General features: G+C 35.0%; 1 protein-coding gene across 1 annotated transcript in view; it reads right to left on the bottom strand.

The window, feature by feature from the left end:
* LOC150096155 (T-complex protein 1 subunit theta-like) overlaps nucleotides 1–22,695 on the bottom strand; it is a 176,128-nt gene that overhangs the window by 70,147 nt on the left and 83,286 nt on the right. The window lies entirely within an intron of this gene.

A 22,695-nucleotide genomic window follows, 5' to 3' on the forward strand; every position in this document is an offset into this window, starting at 1 on the left:
CTGCTTGTTTCATTTAGCAGTTTTTCAAAGTAATTACTCCATACTTCAAGGATATCTTTTTCTCCTGTTTTCATTTCACCTTTATCATCTCTAATTCCTTTAACAGCACTCTTTCCTCCATTCCTAAGCTTCTTCAACAACCTCCAGAATATTTTGCCACCTTCTTGATATTTATTTTCTATATTCTTGCCAAAGTCCTCTGATGACTTTTGTTTAGCTAGTTTTACACACTGTTTAGCTTTCTTACATTTGTCTCTGTATTCTGTAAGAGTAAAAGCTGACTTATTTGCCAGGAACTTTTGATATGCTTTCTTCTTTTCCTTCACTGCCTCTTTAACTTACTGTGTCCACCAGGGAGTTCTGATTTTTTTATCCTTGCACACAACCTCACCACATGCCTCTCTGGCAGAATCAATCAATGTTTCCTTCAGAGTTTGCCACTGAATCTCCAAGGTTTGATTCCTGTTCTCAAACTCTTTCATTTTCTGTTCAATAATATTTCTGTATTTTAGTCTACAGTTCACATCTGAGAGCTGCTCAACTTTTATTCGTTTTAAAACTTTCTTACATGTTATTCTTTTCAATATGAAATTCAATTTTATCCTGCTCAAAACTAAATAGTGATCACTTCCAATTTCAAATCCTCTGTACACTCTGGTGTCCTGCACCAAGGAGAAAACATCACTATCAACAATAACATAGTCAATGAGACTTTTCTTATTCCTAGCCTCTTCTCTCCATGTGAATTTGTGCACATTTTTATGTTGGAACATGGTGTTAGTAATAACCAGTCCATGTCCTGAGCAGAAATCCAACAGATATTTGCCATTATTATTAGCTTTGCTCTTTTCTCCAAATTTTCCCAAAATATTTTTGTATGTCTCACAATCATTTCCTACTCTGCTATTTAGATCCCCAACAAGGACCAACTTTTCCTTTTTCATTATGTCAGTTGCTTTTTCTAAAGCCTCAAAAAATTCCTCCACTTCTACCTTAGTAGAACCTTCTGTGGGACCATAGGCACAAATAAGTCTCATTGTCCAGTTCCCCATTCTCATATTTGCCCACATTACTCTACTTGAGACTGACTGCCATTCAAGAAGATTAGCCTCGTATTTTGTGTTGAATACTATGGCTACTCCTTCTTTTCCTTGATTGTCATTGCCTGAATATAACATTTTGTATTTATTGCTCCGAAAGATCTCACCAGTTTTGGTGTTTTTTGTTTCAGTCACCCCTATTATGTCGATCTGGTACTTATCTAATTCCTCAGCTAGCTCCATTTCTTTGCCATTCAGGCTTCTTACATTGGTACCGATCTTTAACTCTGGTGATGTTGAGTTGGGGTTTGTTTTCAGATTTGTTCCAGTAGCTGACTTTTCGCTGTTCGCCCTGGTTCCCTTGCGAAAACAACGGGGGCCTTGTTTAACCGGGCGACGCCCCAGCCGGCATGAAATTTTGTCATGTTGTACCATCATTTTTTATTTTGGTTTAACCAATAAGAATACAATTTGGTCGGCTAAATCCCAAATTGCCAGCCCATCCTCGTTTGTTCAGTATCAAAGTAGATACCCAGCAGGGTGCACCACGAGAAGGTGAGGATTGGACATTAGGTCATAAGCCCTGGTCGGTTCTCCGCATTCCTTTAAAGGCTATGTGGAGGTCTCCTCTCAGTTATACAGCTTGGACCCTTAAGCACCCCACCCCATCACCTCTCCAAGAAAAAAAAATCTCGTCTGCATTCCCTTGCTCTTACATAACTTCCAGAATGATCCAAGTTCTCTCTCTCAATCACATTATGAATAGAAATTGAATATTGAATGAAATAGAATATTGAAAATTTTCTTTTGTGTCAATGTAGAATCCCTTTAGTAACTATATGTTTCTCTCATGTTCCTGTTTTTCTGCTTACAAATTAAACTCTGCAATCCACACACTTTCACAATCTATCCTCAACCACAGACCTGTCACCAGCTTGGTCACTCATCTCTGGATCTCCCCTCTGCAACCACTTGATCACCAAGAAACCAGGTGACCAAATTTATGCACAGTGAATCATAGCCTTATAAACAGGGACAATAACCTCCATATCTTTTGTTTTTCAACATCCAAGTAATCCATTGTACTATTTTGTCAACTTTTGCAATACACCCTCTGAACACCAAATCTTTCCACCATTATCACCAAATTCTTAACATCAATTTCCTGCAACCCAGTAATCTTTTTCAACCCTAACCTTACATTTTTAACATAAAATTAACAACTATCCCTTAGGGTTGGTTGAGCCCTCCTAATGAAGGATTAAGTACATATTTTATGACTGTAGATCCATGTGTGTTCACAGGCCAGTTTGCCTGTTCCGAGGAATGAAAAACCAGAGTTTCTGGGTGAAAAAACCCTATACCTCCGTACGAGACCGGCTAACTCACCTTTAGTCAAAAGAGATCAGATAAAGGTTCCTCACGTCATGGACAGGGATTGAACCGAGGTCTTTCTGACCAAAGGGCTTCGTCTATATCGACTGAGTCATGGAGGCTCGATTGACAACTATTCATCACTTTTATAACTCATTGCACTCCCCAGTTTTGCATCATCAGCAAACAACTGAATATCTCTCCCCCTATAATATTTAATTGTAGTTACAAATGTGGAAACCAGGGACAAACTATTACAGGGTTTTACTTTCGAAGGTAGCACAGTTATTCCTGTAATGGTTGGGAGCAAAGTAAAAAGAGTAAAAATTGAAAGATTTTCGTTGAAATATATAGAGAACAGTAATGAAATTCGTATACAGACATTCTCGAAATGGGATAAGATTAGTAACATACAAAAAGGTTCAGCAGATGATGATCCAAACTGGTTTTCTGGTAATGTCACATTCACAATGGATATGAAGATGCCTGTATCAAATTTTGTGAACATCAGTACAACCCAAATTATGGTAAACTATCCTGGAGTACAAAGGTATTTTAGTTGTAGTTCAAAAAAGAACCTGCATTGTAGTTCATACGATCACTTGGGTGGTAACTCTCCCAAATCTAAATGTTTCAAATGTATAGCGATTGGACATATCAGAAATCAGTGTCTCAAACCCTGTAAGAAAAGCGAAAGTTCTGAACACCATGCAGAAAGGAGAAGTGTCACTGGTAAGTCTTTAAGTTTTGGATGAACTTGATGAGGTGTTCAATCTGTGAAGACCTTTTAGAACTTTTGCTGAAAGAGTGGGAGCACTGGTAGAGCCAATTAGAACACTGTATATATCAGAGAGGCATAATGAAGGGTACCCTGATCTTCCAATTCAGTCTAGTAAAGACAGGGCTTTTAAACAAACTACACTTGGTAAAATCACAAAAATTGTGTGACTAAATCAGCTAGAAATTAGTCTCAAAATTCCAGGTTTGCAGGAGCCACTTTCCCAGTCAAATATAGATGGAATAACATCAGTTGAAATTACCAATCATGACCCGAGTATAACCACTGAACAGGTACAAAACAAAATGCAAAAACATGAAACTGTTCTACAAGGAGAAACTGGAAAAGAAAGAGCAAAGCAAGTAAGACAACTGAAAGAACTTAATATGCAGAGATCATCAAAAATGAAAGATGAATTAATAAAAAAATTGAGGATAAACAAAAAAAAGTAAAAAAAGGAACTACATGTAAAAGAAAAGGAGGTAATAAAAAATGTAAAGATGGAGAATGTTGTGGATTATCAAATGAAAACTCTTCAGGCTCAGAAGAGTTTATGGACTATGAAGAAAACCAACTCATTCTAATAAAGGAAAAGCGAGCAATACGATTAAAGAAAATATAATAAAGTTTACTGGTTCAGTTTTCTCAGGACGATTATCATCTACATCAGTGTTTCTCAAACTTCAGATATCTGCGTACCCCTTCTTAAATTTTCATTATTACCAAGTACCCCCTAATTAATTAATCATCATCATCATCAAATTCCTGCCATGTACCCTCAAGGGGTGTACAGGATATGACAGTACTACATGAAAAAATTACATCATTACTAACTTCCTATCTACAATTTCCCTCCAAATCAGTCTGTTACTCGTCAAGACTCCAACATTATCATATCTTATATTTCTATCGTCTAAGGCACTTTGTACTGTATCAATCCACCTATATCTTGGACTTCCTCTGGGTCGTTTTGCTGCCAAACTGGCAGAGAACACTTGTTTTGCTAATCTTTCCTCACCCATTCAGTTTAGGTGACCATACCACCTGAGATTAACTCTGCTAACGCATTCCTGGATGCAGACAATGCAAGTTCTTTCCTAATATCCTCATTTTTAATATGATATTGCCATTGATGCCATCTGTTCACGCATATAATCTTTCTCAGGGCTCTCATATCTGCGGTCTCTAGTCTTTGGTCAAGTGTTTTACTTCTGACCCAGCTCTCAGATCCATAATTTAAAACTGGTTTGAACACTCTCTTGTATACAGCTAATTTAGTGTTCCGACTAATTTCTCTCTAATTCCATATGAATTTATTCAATTGACTTCCCACCACACCAGCTTTGCTGATTCTGTTGTCTATTTCTATATTTAATTTACCATCTTCAGTAAAAATCATGCCTAAGTAGATGAAATGTTTTACTTGTTCCACAGGTTCTCCATTCACATTACAGTTGACATTTTCAATGATTCTGCCTATTTTCATTGTCTTTGTCTTTTTATTGCTGACCTTCATACCATATCTATTACAACAGCTATTCAATTTAGTCAGAGAATCTTGCAGACTTGTAGCAGATTTATTCAGAAGTATAACATCATCTGCATAAAGCAAAGAGCTGACATTAACATCTCCAATTTTGATATCATGTTTAATACCACTTTCCTTCATAATGTGATCCATATAGATGATGAATAACAGAGGGGATAATGTACATCCTTGTCTCACACCAGATTTAACATTAAACCATCTTCCTGTACTTCCTTCAATTCTAACTGCTGACTTACAACTCAAATAAAGATTAAGTATTGCTAGGCATAATGCCCCATTGACACCATATAACTGTAGCATATTGAATAACTTCTCTCTTGGCACCTTGTCATATGCTTTTTCCGAATCGACAATACTTAAATAGAGATCTCTGTTATATTCAAATTCTTTCTCAACTATTTGTCGTGAAGTGAAGATCTGATCCTGACAGCCTCTGTTTGGCCTGAATCCAGCTTGTCCTTCATCAAGCTTTTCTTCCACAATTCTTCTCAACCGTTTCTCATAGATTTTGGCATAGATTTTGCCAGGAACACTCAATAGGGAAATACCTCTGTAATTCTCACATTCAGTTTTATTTTCCTTTTTATATATGGGTACTATGAGAGCGCTACTCCAATCATCGGGAATTCATCCCTCTGTCCAGACTTTCTGAACTATGCAGTGCAGCCACTGTAAGATTCTTATGCCACCATACTTCAGCATTTCTGGTCAAATATCATCTACTCCGGCTGCCCTTCCACATTTCAAGCCTTTGATGGCTTTTTCTACTTCAAGTATAGATATGTATTCCTGACTGCATGCCTGGTCAGTGTTTTTTACCACTGTGCTGTTATCACCGCTTGTTTCATTTAGCAGTTTTTCAAAGTAATTACTCCATACTTCAAGGATATCTTTTTCTCCCATTTTCATGTCACCTTTATTATCTCTAACTCCTTTTACAGCACTCTTTCCTCCATTCCTAAGCTTCTTCAACAACCTCCAGAATATTTTGCCACCTTGATATTTATTTTCTATATTCTTGCCAAAGTCCTCCCATGACTTTTGTTTAGCTAGTTTTTTACACAGTGTTTAGCATTTTTGCATTTGTCTCTGTATTCTCTAAGAGAACAAGCTGACTTATTTGACAGGAACATTCGATATGCTTTCTTCTTTTCCTTCACTGCCTCTTTAATTTCCTGTGTCCACCAGGGAGTTCTGATTTTTTTATCCTTGCAGATAACCTCACCACATGCCTCTCAGGCAGAATCAATCAATGTTTTCTTCAGAGTTTGCCACTGAATCTCCAAGGTTTGATTCCTGTTCTCAAACTCTTTCATTTTTTCTTCAATAATCTTTGTTTATTTAAGTCTACAGTTCACATCTGAGAGCTGCTCAAATTTTATTCGCTTTAAAACTTTCTTACATGTTATTCTTTTCAATATGAAATTCAATTTTATCCAGCTCAAGACTAAATAGTGATCACTTCCAATTTCAAATCCTCTCTACACTCTGGTGTCCTGCACCAGGGAGAAAACATCACTATCAACAATAACATAGTCAATGAGACTTTTCTTATTCCTTGCCTCTTCTCTCCATGTGAATTTGTGCATATTTTTATGTTGGAACATGGTGTTAGTAATAACCAGTCCATATCCTGAGCAGAAATCCAACAGATATTTGCCATTATTATTAGCTTTGCTCTTTTCTCCAAATTTTCCCAAAAATTTTTGTATGTCTCACAATCATTTCCTACTCTGCTATTTAGATCCCCAAAAAGGACCAACTTTTCCTTTTTCATTGTGTCAGTTGCTTTTTCTAAAGCCTCAAAAAATTCCTCCACTTTTACCTTAGTAGAACCTTCTGTGGGACCATGGGCACAAATAAGTCTCATTTTCCAGTTTCCCATTCTCATATTTGCCCACATTACTCTACTTGAGACTGTCTGCCATTCAAGAAGATTAGCCTCATATTTTGTGTTGAATACTATGGCTACTCCTTTTCCTCGATTGTCATTGCCTGAATATAACATTTTGTATTTATTGCTCAGAAAGATCTCACCAGTTTTGGTGTTTTTTGTTTCAGTCACCCCTATTATGTCGATCTGGTACTTATCTAATTCCTCGGCTAGTTCCATTTCTTTACCATTCAGGCTTCTTACGTTGATAGTACCGATCTTTAACTCAGGTGATGTTGAGTTGGTGTTTGTTTTCAGATTTGTTCCAGTAGCTGACTTTTCGCTGTTCGTCCTGGTTACCTGGTGAAAACAACGGGGGCCTTGTTTAACCGGGCGACGCCCCCACCCGGCATGAAATTTTGTCATGTTGTACCATCATTTATTTATTTTGGTTTGACCAATAAGAATACAATTTGTTCGGCTGAATCCCAAATTGCCAGCCCATCCTCGTTCGTTCAGTATCCAGGTAGATACCCAATAGGGTGCACCACGAGAAGGTGAGGATTGGACATTAGGTCAGAAGCCCTGGTCGGTTCTCTGCATTCCTTTAAAGGCTATGTGGAGGTCTCCTCTCAGTTATACAGCTTTGACCCTTAAACAGTATTCATTGCAAAATGGATTTGCAAAGTCCAGCAGTATTACTGTGTAACTTTCCTTTATCTAATTCTGCTGCCACTCATTATTATAAAAGGTGCATAAATTACTAAGGAAGGGCTTACCTTTCACAAATCCATGTTGCTTATCATAAAATATCACATTTCTATACACCTATTTCTAGATTTTATCAGCAACTTTTCCAGTACTTTAACTATCACTCCTGAAATACTAACTGGTCTATAATTTGCTACTTCTGTTTTAGAGCACTTTTACGTCCAAAGTAGACAGAGTAAAGGACTTCAGAGGTGCTATCAATTCACTTGCACAAGCTCATAGAACATGGACAACATGGCATCCAGTCATACTACTGTGTTACACAATTTTTCAATATGCTGAGCACCTCCAGTTCATTTGCCAATTCTCAAATCAGTCCTTGTCACATCAGCATCTTCAAAATCTCTACCCAGATGATACACCCTTGCTAAGTGATTACTTAGTGACTCAACTATTTCTTCTGCTTCTGTCAATTTCCTACTATCAGCAGTGATTAAAGTCATCCTTCCACAATAATTTTCCCTCTTACTTGCTACATAGTGAATACTCTTTCCAATTTACTTTAAGTTTGTTTAGCTAATTTGACCTCATAATCTGATATAACATATTTTACAATATCAGTCGTTCTGCTTGCTTGCAATTTGTACTGCTCATGAATGTGCTTTTTCATTACATTTCCTCATTACCTCTACAATATTTGTATCTGTTCATCCACTTAATTCTCATGACCATGGATATACAGTCTGATTCTACTTCTCTCAAGCAATCATTCATCACTTCCCATTAACTACTGATATTCTTTCCTTGTGGCTTGTTATGCAATTGCGCTGCTCCAAGCTGCCTGCTAAGTGTCATAATTACCAGTTTTACAGTTTAACATAAATCCTTTCTTGACAGAGAATTCCACACATTTAGCAACTGCCCAGAACAAGATTGCATGGTCACTTTTCCTGATAGGAAGTAGAGTATTTACTTTGGTTATCGATACATCTTCTGATGCTATTACCAGATCCAGAAATATCAAAACCTCTGATTCCCTCTATCACATGCTGCTTCAGGTAATAATCCCTTAGTAACTGTATATTTCTATTTGCATCTTGCCATGCACCCCATCCTTCCTTCCTTCCTTTCTTTCTGTGTCCCCCATAAGAAGTACTCAACCTGCACCTGTGCTAATCTGCTGATACATGACATTCACATCTTCCCATAATCCCCCTGGCCAACAGTCTATGACAGCAACTAATATTTTGTCCTACTGACCCCCCCCCCACTAGAAAACTTCAAATGAAGCTTCTGAGGAAGAAGAAAGCTTCTTTCTCAGATCTAAAATCCTCATCTTCTGTTTTTGATGGCTGAAGTTCTTGAGCTATCAGCAATACCTCTCCCCCCATCCTATTCCTCTATCCTCCCTGAAAATACAATACCCCTTACATTCTATGCCTGTAACTATATTATTTTCTGTCAATCAAATCTTGTTGATGTCAATCATTTTTGGCCAAGTCAAGCTGACCAATGCCAAAAAACACCTCTCCTTTATTTCTGATAATCATGTACATGAAGTTCAATATCTTCTTGAATCCACAGTTACCTTTGTGTAACATCATTACCAACCCATTCAGATTTGAAATGTGTGAAATTTCATTCATCTGGCATTGTAGAATCAGGTCTGTATGAATACTCGTTTGTCCCAGAGGTGGCTGTCACTATATTCCTCACAGTACTTCTAGTTCCCCTGATTTTGGCACTTCCAACTTCACTGAACAACACTTTCCAAATATCTAACTCAAAAACCATTCAAATGCCATCCATCAGATATCTACAAGTTCTTTCCTCCATCAAATTCATTTCATAGACCTACAAACTGCATACCATTTCCCCTGCACAATCTTTTAATTCACTCATTAGCAATCATGGCCCTTCTCAATTTGGTGCTATCATAATGAGGCAGCAGACTCACAATCTTTACTTTCTCACTCTTCTTTTTTTGCTTCTATCAGCAACTTTTTCATATATTCTCTCATTAAATATTTCTCACATATATATTCCATATCATTCATGCCAAAACAATTTTATTGTATCATTTTTTTCCTCTGCAAAATGGCAGCTTTTACAAGTAAATTGTAGACTTGACTATACAAGCATTATTGAAGAAAAAAAAAATGAAACAAACTGAAAACAAGAACCAAACCTTGGAGTCTCAGTGGCAAACTCTAAAGAAGATATTGACCGATTCAGCTATGGCAGTATGTGTTAAAGTTGTCTGCAAGAATAGCAAAATAAGAACACCATGGTGGACACAAGTTAAGGAAGCAGTCCTGGAAAAAGAAGAAAGGATACCAAAAGTTCCTAGTAAATAAGTCAGCAGATGCTCTAAAAAAATACATAGAAAATGTAAGTTAACAAGATGTGTAAAAGTAGCTAAACAAAATTATGGAAAGAATTTGGTAAGAATATGGAAAATAAATATCAGTTATTGCTTTGAAACACTGTTAAATGAACCAAGCAGTGATAGAACAGTAGCAGAAAATTTTCAGGAGGAATGCAAAGAGGAGTACATGATCAATACTTGAGGTAAAAAGAAATCATAAAAAACTTGAAATGTGGAAAGGCAGTTGGAGTGGATGATATTCAACCAGAAATCTTAAATGTGAAGATAAATTTTGCAATGGCTACATTCTGTAGTTCTGAGGACCTGGTCAGAAAGTCAGATTCCCAATGACTGGAGTAGAGCTTTCATAGTACCACCTATCTTTGAAAAAGGGAATAAAACTGAATGTGAGAATTGCAGAGAAATTTCTCTACTAAGTGTTCCAGGTAAGATTTATGTCAGAATACTTGAAAAGAGATTGAGAAAGAGTGTGAAGAGAAACTTGGAGAAGAACAAGCTGGGGTCAGGCCAAATAGAGGTTGTCAAGATCAGATTTTCACTTTAAGACAAACAGTTGAGAAATCATGGGAATATGCCAAGGATCTGTACTTAACTTTTGTAGATCAGGAAAAGGCATACAAGGTGCCCAGAGAAAAGCTTTTCAAAACACTACAATTATATGGGGTGAATGGAACATTATACAGAGCAATACATAGTCTATATTTAAGTTGTCAGTCAACAGTTAGAATTGAAGGAAATACAGGAAAATGGTTTCATGTAAAATCAGGGATAAGACAAGGATGCACATTATCTCCACTCCTATTCATCATCTGTATGGATCACATTATGAAAGAAAGTGGCATCAAGCCTGATATTAGAATTGTAGATGTCAAACTTAGCTCTTTGCTTTATGCAGATGATGTTGTACTCCTAAACACATCTATAGTGCAAGTCTCCAGGATTCACTAACTAAATTGAATAACAGCTGTAACAAATTTGGTATGAAAATTGGCAATAAAAAGACCAAAAATATGAAAATAGGCAGGGGCATAGAAAACTTCAGCTCATTCTGAACAGAGATCCTATAGAACAAGTAAAATATTTCAGCTATTTAGGTATAGTTTTTAGTGAAGATGGCAAGTTAAATCTGGAAATAGATAACAGAATAAGCAAAGCTAGTATGGTGGGTAGCCAGTTGAATAAATTTATACAGAATAAGAGACAAATTGGCCAAAACACCAAACTATCAGTATAAAAAGACAGTATTCAAACCAATTTTAACTATGGATCTGAGAGTTGGGTTAGAAATAAAGCAAAGTCTTGATCAAAGACTAGAGACCACAGATATGAGATAGGGTTCTGAAAAAAACTACAGGAATGAATCAATGGCAGAATCATATTAAAAATGAAGATATTAGAAATAAACTTGACATCATTAGTATTCAAGAATGTATCAGCAGAGCTAATCAAACATGGCATGGCCATTTAAATAATAGAATGGGTGAATCAAGGTTAGCAAAATAGGTGTTTGATGCCAAGATGGCAGGAAAGAGACCCAGAGCAAAACCAAGGTCTAGGTGGATTGATTCAGTCAGAAATACCTTAGAAGCACAGAATGTTAGATATGACAATATTAGAGTGTTCACAAGTAATAGATTGATTTGGAGGAAAAGTGTTGGTGATAAGAGATTAATAATAATGTAAACTTAATCATGTAATGCTGCCATTGTAACTTGAACACCCCTTGAGGGTACATATCAGGAAATTAATGATGATGACATTCCATATCATTCATGCCAAAACAATCGATTTTTTCACTTCGCTCCTATGCTAGCTAACAGCTTTTCTGTCAACCATGAACAAAAATGCAACTGATATGTTCTATACCATTTTGACAGTTACACAAATACTAATTTTACACATAATATTAAACAAATAATAATAAATGAAGAGTTCTCATCCGATGTAAGACAACTTGGCATGAATGATAAATATAGACTATGAATTGCTCTGTATAATGTCACATTTACACCATATAAATATAGCGTTTTGAACAGTTTTTCTCTTGGAACCTCTTCATATGCTTTTTCCAGATCCACAAAATAGATACAAATCCTTGCTATATTCCAATTTCTCAACTACATATCTTAAAGTAGAAATCTAATCCAGACAACTCCTATCTAATTTGTTCTCATACCTGCTTCTCCAAGTTTCTCTTCAACAATTTTTCTTTTGGAGTAGGCCTGCAAATACCTTACCTGGGACACTCAATAGGACAATTCTTCTAATTCTCACATTTTTTTACTTCCCTTTCTACAGATTAGTACTAAGTTAGCACTGCTCCAATTATCTGGAATTCAACTTTCTGACTAGGCTATCTGAATGCAGTGTAGTCACCGTAAAACTTTTATACCTTCATATTTGAACATTTCTGATTGAACATTCATTTACTCCAGCTGCATTTCAGATTTCAGGTTTTGATGGCCTGTTTTCTCTCAAGTGTTGATATGCACTCCTGACTGCATTCTTTTTGAATACTGTAACTTGCTGTTTCATTTAGCAATCGTTCAAAGTAATTACTCCAGACATCTAGAATATCTTTATCTTCAGTTTTTATGCCACCATTATCATCTCCAATTCTCTTTACAGTACTCTTTCCTCCTTTTTTTTAAATTCTTAACATTTTCCCATGACTTTTTTTTTAAACTACTTTTACAAATTGCTTTGCTTTCCAATATTTCTCTTATTATTCTGTCAGAGCACATGCTGACTTACTTGACAAGAACTTTCCTTTCTTCTTTTCTATAATCATTTCCATAACTTCCTGATTTCACCCTACATTTTGATTTTTCTATCACTGTAGACAACTTCATCACATGCTTCTTGGGCTGAATCAATGTTTCCTTTTGAGTTTAGCCTGTTTTCTTTTTTATTGAATATTTGTATATTTCTATCTACAGTTACACAATTCACTTTTAAAAGCTGTTTGACTTTTAAAATAATCAAACTTTGCACAGATTTTCTTGTCAATATGAAATTTATTTTTATTGTGCTTTAAACTAAATGGTCACTTTCTATTTCAAATCCCCTGTTTCCTCTTGTATGCCAAACCAGCATGAAGATAACACCATCAACAATAACACAGTCAACTTATTTTATATCTTGTGTCTTCTCTCCATGTGAATTTGTGCATATCCTCATGTTGAAACATGGTTAATAACAACTAGTTTATATCCTGAACAGAAATCCAGTAAGTACTGACCATTATTATTAGCTTTGTTAATTTCTCCCAATTTTCATGAAACATTTCTATGGATCTGGTATTCATTTTCTGCTCTGATGTTTAGATCTACACGGACCAGCTTTCTTTTCTAATGACTCAAATTCCTCTTTCTTAGTAGAATCTTCTGTGGGACCATATGAACAAATATGTCTCAATGTCAAATCCCATTTTGCTGACATTACTATTTTATATTGCCTACATGCAGGCAATATAAATAAGTGATGTCAGCAAGATGAGGAATTTGACAATGAGACTTATTTGTGCATATGGTCTATGGTCCCACAGAAGGTCCTACTAAGAAGAGGAAATTTTTTTGAGTAATTAGAGAAGATAACTAATATAGTGTTGAATATTACAGCTGTTCCTTCCTTTCTCTGATCATTATTGTCTGAAGTGTGTAGTGAGTACTTATGGGATGCTTAAGAATCAAAGCTATATAACTGAGAGGAGACCTCCACATAGCCTTTAAGCAGAGAACCAACCAAGGCTTCTGACCTAATGTTTAATCCTCACCTTCTCATGGTGCATCCTGTTAGGTATCTACCTGAATGCTGAACGAACAAGGATGGGCTGGCAATTTGGGATTTAGCTGACCAAACTGTATTCTTATTAGCTTAAATCACAATATAAGATGATGGTACAACATGACAGAATTTCATGCCAGCTGGGGCATCACCTGGTTAAACAAGGCTCTTGTTTTCGCCAGGGAAACAGGGCAAACAGCAAAAAGTCAGCTACTGAAACAAATCCTGAAACACACCCCAACACAACATCACCAGAGTTCAAAATCGGTGATATCAATATAAGAAGCCTGAATGGCAAAGAAATGGGGCCAGCTGAGGAACTGGATAAATATCAGATTGACATAAAAGGGATGACTGGAAAAAAAAACTGGTGAGCTCTTTCTGAGCAATAAATACAAAAGGTTATATTCATGCAATGACAATAAAGGAAAAGAAGGAGTAGCTATAGTATTCAACACTAAATATGAGGCTAATCTTCTTGAATGGCAGGCAATATCAAGTAGAGTGATGTGGGCAAATATCAGAATGGGGAACTGGACAATAAGACTTATTTGTGCCTATGCTCCCACAGAAGGTTCTACTAAGGTAGAAATGGAGGAATCTGAGGCTTTAGAGAAAGCAACTGACACAATAAAAAAGGAAAAGTTGGTCCATGTTGGGAATCTAAATAGTAGAGTAGGAAATGATTGTCAGACATACAAAAATATTTTGGGAAAAATTGGAAAAAAGAGCAATGCTAATAATAATGGCAAATACCCCCTTGTGCCTAAAATTAATAATAGAGAAAAGAAGAGAATACAATTAAGAAATACATTACATTTATTGACTTTGAAAAAGCATTTAACAAAGTTAAAAGAAGCATTTTATTTATCATATTAAAAGAAAGACAAATACCAAATAATATTCTAAAAGCTATCATGAGTATATATGAAAATAATCAAATACAAATAAGATTAAATCATGAGCTATCATATATGAGAGAGGTAAACCAAGGAGTCTGACAGGGATGTCCCCTCTCAGAAACTCTTTAATATTGATCTAAATGAAATAATAAAATGGAATAAAAATTTCCATCAAAATATCAAAGTTAAACACTCTCCTTTTTGCCGATGACCAAAAATTAATTACAAATTCTGAAAATTGTTGATAGGAAGTTAGTGGTGATGTAAGTTTTTATGTAGTACTATCATATCCTGTACATCCCTTGAGAGTACATATCAGGAATTTGATGATGATGTGTACTTATTCCATACACGAAACAAATTTTCAAATGTGCATTTAGTGTAGGGTTCAGGTTTTTTTATGTATCCAATCTGAATTAACTAGTTGAAAAAGTTGATGAAAGAGCACTAGCTGTCAATGAAGCTCTTTGATAAAATGCCACTCCATGTGCATTTCATTCTTGATATAATACTAAAAGAAAAGTAAAAACCAGAGAGCTCCGAATGTATCATAAACAGGCAGTTTTGCACAACATGGACATTTTGTAGATTGTGATAGATTTTGTTTGGTCAGGAACAAGACTATAAATTTGTTATAAATTTTAATAAGCATCCCTTGTATTAAATTTAATCAAATCTGCCATCCAATTCAAGATAAGGAGGTTATCACTAAACCAAAACATGACAGACATGCAATTATTTGCTTTCTAATGAATAATAACAATTATAAAGGAATACAATTATCATTACAGCAAAGCCCATTAAAATGAAATCACAAAAACAAACTACCCCTGAAAAATACAGCATCCATGATATACTAAAGCAATTTCACTATAGAGCCATCCAGTTCTTTCTGGTTCTTTGTTCTTTATGAGTTCAATATTCATCCAGTACGGTATTAATCTACTTATCACATAACTTTCAAAACCTTATGAAATTTTAAACTGAAAACAGCTATAGAAAAAAAAAAAGTTTTGGAGCATAATATCATTTCCATAAAGTAAAGAAAACTAATTTTAACATTAAATTTATGCTTTTTTTTTTCCCATAATATGATCCGCAAATTATGAATAACAGGGGAAACGTGTGATTTTATGCCAAACTATTTTATGCTTTGAAATTCTAGCTACTTTTTACTATGAAATCCTATTTACAAATGAAGTATAGGTAATATATATTGCACTACATACTATTCTATCTACGAGATTGTAGTGTTTTGAACAATTTAAAAAACTAAGGTACATTATCGGTCTTAAAGGAAAAATTTAACCTTGACAACCCTATTTGGCTCAAATCCATCCTGTTTTACTCTAAGTTCTGTCTCAATTATCTTTCCTTAGTCTCTTGTCCAGTAAGCATACATTTTTACCTAAAATATTCATACTAATTTCATGTTGTTTTATTTTTCGTTGTAAATCAGGCATATGAGAGTTCTGCTCCAGTCATGTGGAATTTAATCTTGGGCCCAAGCCTTTGGAATTATAGAGTACAGGCATTATAACATTTTTGTATCTCCATATTTGAACACTGCTGAATAAATGCTATCTACAGAGGCCTTTCCACATTTCAGATTTTTGACAACTTTTTTCTATCTCCAATAGTAAAACGTATCCATGACTCCATTTTTTATGAATATTTTCTACAACTGTTCTGCTGGTGCTCAACTCATTTAATAACATTTCAAAGTAAATACTCAAGGCATCCAGAAGATTCTTATTTTCAGTTTAGGAGGTTTTCTACAACTGAAACCTGAAAGCTTCTCTACTTTGATTCTTTTTAAAAATATTTGTACACATTTTTCTTTTCAGAGTGATAATTGATTTTACCCTGGTTTAAACTAAATGTTGATCACTTCCCACATTATGGAGACAACTACCGTGTTAGAGCAAAACTTCAGTTTAATATAAACCAAAATGAGCACTCGACATTTCGACCTTCATATCAAGGTCATATATATATATATATATATATAATAAATAAAATAAATAAAAAACTGATTATACATATAAATTTCAACCAATTGGTATGGAATAGTTTCAATAAAAGCTGAAAATTGCTTAAAGTCCTAAAGTATGCTAGATACTAAGTAGGCTGAATATGTACCATCCAAATTCTTGGAATTTATATGCCATCATTATTATTGAGATTAGGGTGGTTAATCAGAATTTCACAGGCTTCTTTCAATTTTCTTTCATACCAGGTTTTTGTATGATGTAAAGAGCAGGCACTTTTCCAATCAATTTGGTGTAGGGTGTTTCCGTCCGACATTATGGCCCTCTTTGTCCACATACTACGTTCCAGTTACTTAGTGTGGCAAAATAAACTTTACCTACAAAAAGAAGGTATGGCCATGGGGCTCACCACTATCCCCCCCCATTGCTAACTTTTATATGGAAGCTTTTGAGCAAAGTACTCTTTATTCCTTTACTCTAAAACCTACAGGGTGGCTTAGATACGTTGAAGATGTTTTCGTTATCTGGCCACACGGTCAACAAACTTTAAACACATTTCTCAGCCACCTGAACAAACAACATGAACGTATACAATTTACTATTGAAACTGAAAATCAGAACTCACTCCCGTTCCTGGATATACTGGTCACACGTCTTCCCTGAGGCAGTCTATCCTTCACAGTTTACCGCAAACTGACATATATTGGCCAATATGTACATGTTAACTCATATCACCACCCATTGCAAAAATTTGGAGTCATTAACACCCTTAAAAACAGAGGTATAATAATTTGCTCTAATCAACAAGCTCTTAAACAAGAATTAAAGATTATTAGCAACACTTTTATAAATAATAGCTATAACAAAAATATTATTAATAAAGTTCTTCATAAAACTTCATCAAAAAATAATATATATTACAGTAAAACAATAGCCATCCCATACATTAAAGGGTTATCAGAAAAAAATCAATAGAATCCTATGCCATTATAATCTCAATGCCACTTTTAAGCCACCTATGAAATTAAAAAACATATTCAACTCCTCTAAGGATCCTCTCCTCCCACTGGCACATCCTGGAGTTTACTGCATCTACTGCACCTGTAACTTACCTTATATTGGTGAAACTGGACGTACAATCCCTATATGTAAAAAAGAACACAAAAGATACATTAAATATAACAATTTTGGTGAAGCAGGCCTCTCAGATCACGGTCTCAACACCCTACACTAAATTGATTGGAAAGTACCTGCTCTTTACATCATACAAAAAACCTGGTACGAAAGAAAATTTGAAGTCTGTAAAATTCTGATTAACTACCCTAATCTCAACAATAATGGTGGCATAAAAATTCCAATTTGGATGGCACATATTCAGCCTACTTAATATCTAGCATACTTTAGGACTTTAAGCAATTTTCAGCTTTTATTGGAAACTATTCCATACGAATTGGTTGAAATTTATTATGTATAATCACGGTTTTTTTATTTATTTATATATATATATATATATATAAACATGTTGCTCTCCAGCCCATTTAATTTTGTAACCTAATAGATAATAATAGTCCGCACGGTTAGCCTAGTGGCTGTGCACTTCGCAACCATATGCCTGGGGAAGAAGTGTCCTAGGTGCGATTCCAGTCAGTGACATGACAAGCTGAAGGATCTTCCTCAGCCATAGCCAAGTTAGTCAGTCTTGGGAATGGACAGTAGGGTTTTCCCTCTAGTTTATCCTGGGGTTTTTCATCTTGCAAAGCAGGCAAACCAGCCTTGAGAACTCAACACTACAGGACATAGGGCTGACCACCTTATCCTGTGAACAGTTTGAGGTCCGATGATTAATAAACCCTCAACACTGCAAGGTAAAAGAGGGTAAAAGGAAAATGAGATAGATAATAACAATAATAGGACTCTAGCTTTGATGTAGTAAAGGGTTTTTTTTTCACCAGAGATCAGGCCAATAATTGTTGTAACAGTTGATCAGTAACTTTAGCAAACCATGTAGATTGTGGTGTAGCTTGTTTCTCTGTATATACAGGGTGTTCGGGATAAATTTGACATATTTATAATTAATTATATTTTTCCGTAAGTTACATGTATTAACACACACTTCTCTTCATTTAAAAGTTTGGACCCTTCTTCATTCATATACAAGATGTCAGAAAGGATGGATAGCTGGAACCCACCTGAATCATGGAAGAGAATAACTTGTATCATGATGATTCGTGCCCGCCATCAAAATAAGGATATTACGACTGCTGCCCAATGCTCCCTGAATACAGTAAAAACAATCAGGCATGAACTAGAGACTTGCAATGGTGACTACGAGGATGTAGCAAGAAGAAAGATCCCTAGCAGACGATCTGATTGCGTTCGTACAGCAGAATTCCTCGCAAATCTGCAGGAACAGGTGTTGAAGAACCCTGGCATTGGAATTCGGGCTTTGTTCGTGGAGTTGCTAACTGTAGTCAAGCCCTGGATAACAAGGGTAGCCAATGGTAGGCCGTATGTATGGCAGCAGGATTCGGCCCCTTGCCACACCTCTGGGAAAAGTCAAAAATGGTTGTCTGAAATTTTCTACGACTTCACCAGTCCAAATGTTTGGCCTCCAAACTCCCCAGACCTTAACCGCATGGATTATTTTGTATGGGGCGCAGTTGAAAAAGACACCAATTGCACTTCCAGTAATACAAAAGCCCAGTTAATAGATAAAATTAAAACAGTTTTTGCGGCCCTTCCCAGGGAGACTGTAGCATCAGCTTGTTCGAGGTTCCGAAGCAGAATTGAAGCTGTGATCGATGCTAATGGTGGTTATTTTGAGTAAATCTTGTTGATAGTATTGTAATTAACTCTGCCTGTAATGTTTTTTTGTCAATTCATTAAATTTAATAGATACAAAGAAGATTTTCTTTTTCCTTACGAAACTGTCAAATTTATCCCGAACACCCTGTATGTGCATGCTCCAGATGATGATCTTGATATGAAGGTTGAAACGTCGAGTGTTCATTTTGGTTTATATTAAACTAAAGTTTTGCTCTAACACGGTAGTTGTCTTTATAATTTTAAATAATGTATTCTGATCACTATGTAAGCATGAAAGAAAGGATTGATCACTTCCTACTTCAAATGCCTTTACAAATTCCTGTATTTCAGAACCAGTCTGAAGATGTTATCCCAATATAACAAAACCTTTCATGCTCTATAGGAATTTATATACATCTTTATGCTGGAATTTGACATTAGTAATGATAAGCCTATGTCCCTAGCAGATATTCTCTATTATTATATGGAGCATATCTGCTGAACCTGAAACCCCCCCCTCCAAATGTTCTGATAACATTTCTGTGTAGACTTGTAGTTCATTTCCTATTCTGCTATTTAGGTATACAGCCTTTTTTTCTTCTAACTCCTTCCCCTTATGTTAGATGCCCTTAAATAATTCCTCTATCTTCATTACTGGCATCTTCAGTTAGACTACTATGCACAAATATATTAGTTCTGTATAAGTAACACAGAAGACAATTGAAAAATATTTAGTTAAGATGGATTAATTACAGATATTTCAATTTGCATATGTAGATCTCTGTCAGTGTAAAACAGTTAGAAATAAAAAAAAAAAAGTAAAAAACAATGAAGGTATATGGAAAATGCAATCTCTCCTTATAAGCACTGCAAGTCAGACAAGTAAAATAAATAAATGATACCATTGCATTTTTCAATTTCCCATTTTGAATTGGCCCACTCTATTTGAAATTATTTGCCATTTTAAAAGTTTATCTCTTTCCTCTAACCGATTACTGTTGCCTGAATAAATCACCTAGTCCGCGTGTTAGCCTAGTGGCTATGCACTTCGCAACCATATGCTTAAGTTCGATTCCCACCAGAGACGTGAGGAGCTGAAGGATCTTCCTCAGCCAAAGCCAAGTTAACTGGTCTTGGGCATGGACAGCAGAGTTTTTTCCCGATGATTAATAAACCCTCAACACTGCAAGGGTAAAAGAGGGTGAAAGAATGATGAGATGATGATGATGATTATATATATATATATATCAATAGATAAGTTGAAGTGTGTACATGCATGCACACTTCAACTGATCCTAACAGTATCGTTTTATCTCTCCTTATATGCAGTTGCAAAGCCACACAAGTAAAATAAATGATACTATTAGGATCAATTAAAATGTGTGTGTGTGTGTATGACAATTTATATATATAATCACATACACACATGCATGCACACTTTAACTGATCCTAACAGTTGTTGGAACATCCTACCTGACTGACTGTTCCATTTTTGTTGGTTTGTTAATCTTATCTTTGCCACTTTAAATTCCATTTTTCTTAGTTAGTTGTTGATTGATGCTCATCCGAATATAAAGAAATTTATATTATTCTGCACCACCCTATATTCAGATTAGTCAAAATAATATAGAGGAATCAATCATCAACCATACTTATATTCCCACTTTATCTTCAGGCTGAGGTTATTAATAGTATTTAAGGCTTCCGCAAAGGTCCGATTAATTTTATGAGTGGTGCAATGAAAGAAAATGAGGCAAACACCAAGTTTAACTCAACAAAAGAAAACATTTAATGTGGAATAGTACAACATATACATTCAAGTATAACTGTCTGCAAAAGGTTATCAAATTGAACAATTACAAAAATTCATATTCAGATATTAGTAACTTCTTATTTAGGTTTGAGGATTATGGCTAATGTTGACATTCTTAATTCTTAAAGTATCAGTACTTCTTTCACATAGTTCTCTCTACCCAATTAGATGAATTAAATCATAAATATATTAGCTCAGTTTAAAGTATTCAGAATAATTACAATCCATTAACTAACAAACATTCACCTTTCAGTTTTCTTTATGTTCAGTCAATCAGATTGAAAATAGTCCTTAAAAGTTTAACTTTCCAAATGTAACAATAGTTAATCTTCTGACAGATATTTCTATATTCTCTCTTAGTCAGTTAACACTTAACAGAACAACATAGCGCTTATCATTTCAAAGGCAAAGTACTTCAATACATCTTACATCCAATGATTAATTGATATAATCCACAGCCAAGGTGAAAACATGTCTGATGGAGTTAACTGTTATTGTTTCACACAGGTTATAGAAAGGACAATTCTTACCGGGCTACAGCTTTTACACATCGAATTCGCATAGGCACATTTGAAATTCTTGTTGACTTATACTTTATGGCAACACAATTCAAAGAAATCTTCCACTATAATAACTGAATTTTAGACACAGAAATACTCAAGTCTTGATGCACTTGGTTTAAGTTATCTACTAATTCCTTATTCTCTTCTATGTATTAACTTCAGTTCTGCACTATTCTTCCACTAACCATTTGGAATTTATCGTAGTATTAGAACTCCCATAGAAGTAATTCAGAATGCCTATTAATTCCTTGTCCTTTTCTAGTCGATTTTTGGCATATGTTAATTCCCCTTCTGCCACTCACTGCCTATCTCTATGCTGTCTCTAGGGCTTCTCCCTATATCTTACTTTCGTTTTTGAATTAACTCTGTTCTCCTCTTTCCTGCCAAAATCCAGTTCTGACCAGTTCAGCTCATAACTCACTTTGTATACAGTACTCCACGTTCCAATCATATGCTACTAAAAATAACTCCATTTCCTTGACAGTGACCAATCAAATCTCATTAGCAGAATTCCTTAAATTTACTTTCACTTTCATTTACAATAATGAAAAACATATATCACAGTTCATATAAGGTACATTTAAATTTATATACACACAGTTTCTTACAATAAATCTTACAGAATAAAGTAATTTAAATGAATGATATTTTTATACAGAGTCTTTTTATTACTATTACATATCTTAAGATTATATTATTAAATAATAACAAAACAAAACAAGGCAACTATATGAATAACACATTATAAGCAAGAGCCTAACAACAAAATATTTACATGTCTTGCTTATGACATGGAGGATTATGTTAAATATGAATGAAGTATTATAATTTACAAAATACTTTCATTCACAATTTAACACAGTATCATTTTTTTATCTGGCTGTCTTGCAACTGCATATAAAGAGAGAGAGAGATTCTATTTTCCATATATCTTCATTGTTTCATTTTGATTTCTAACTGTTTACATTGATGATGATCCATGATACATGAATCGAAATATCTAATTAATTAATCTTAATTAAATATTTTTCAACAGTCTACATATTACTTATATGTAGAATGAATAACAGTTCTATCAATAAATATTTTAGTTGCATTTTCCAATTTCCCATTTTGAATTG

Source organism: Typopeltis vanoorti, chromosome 19, assembly GCF_054136105.1.
Source record: "Typopeltis vanoorti isolate ZY-2024b chromosome 19, IOZ_Tvanoo_1.0, whole genome shotgun sequence".
Lineage (NCBI taxonomy): Eukaryota > Metazoa > Arthropoda > Arachnida > Uropygi > Thelyphonidae > Typopeltis > Typopeltis vanoorti.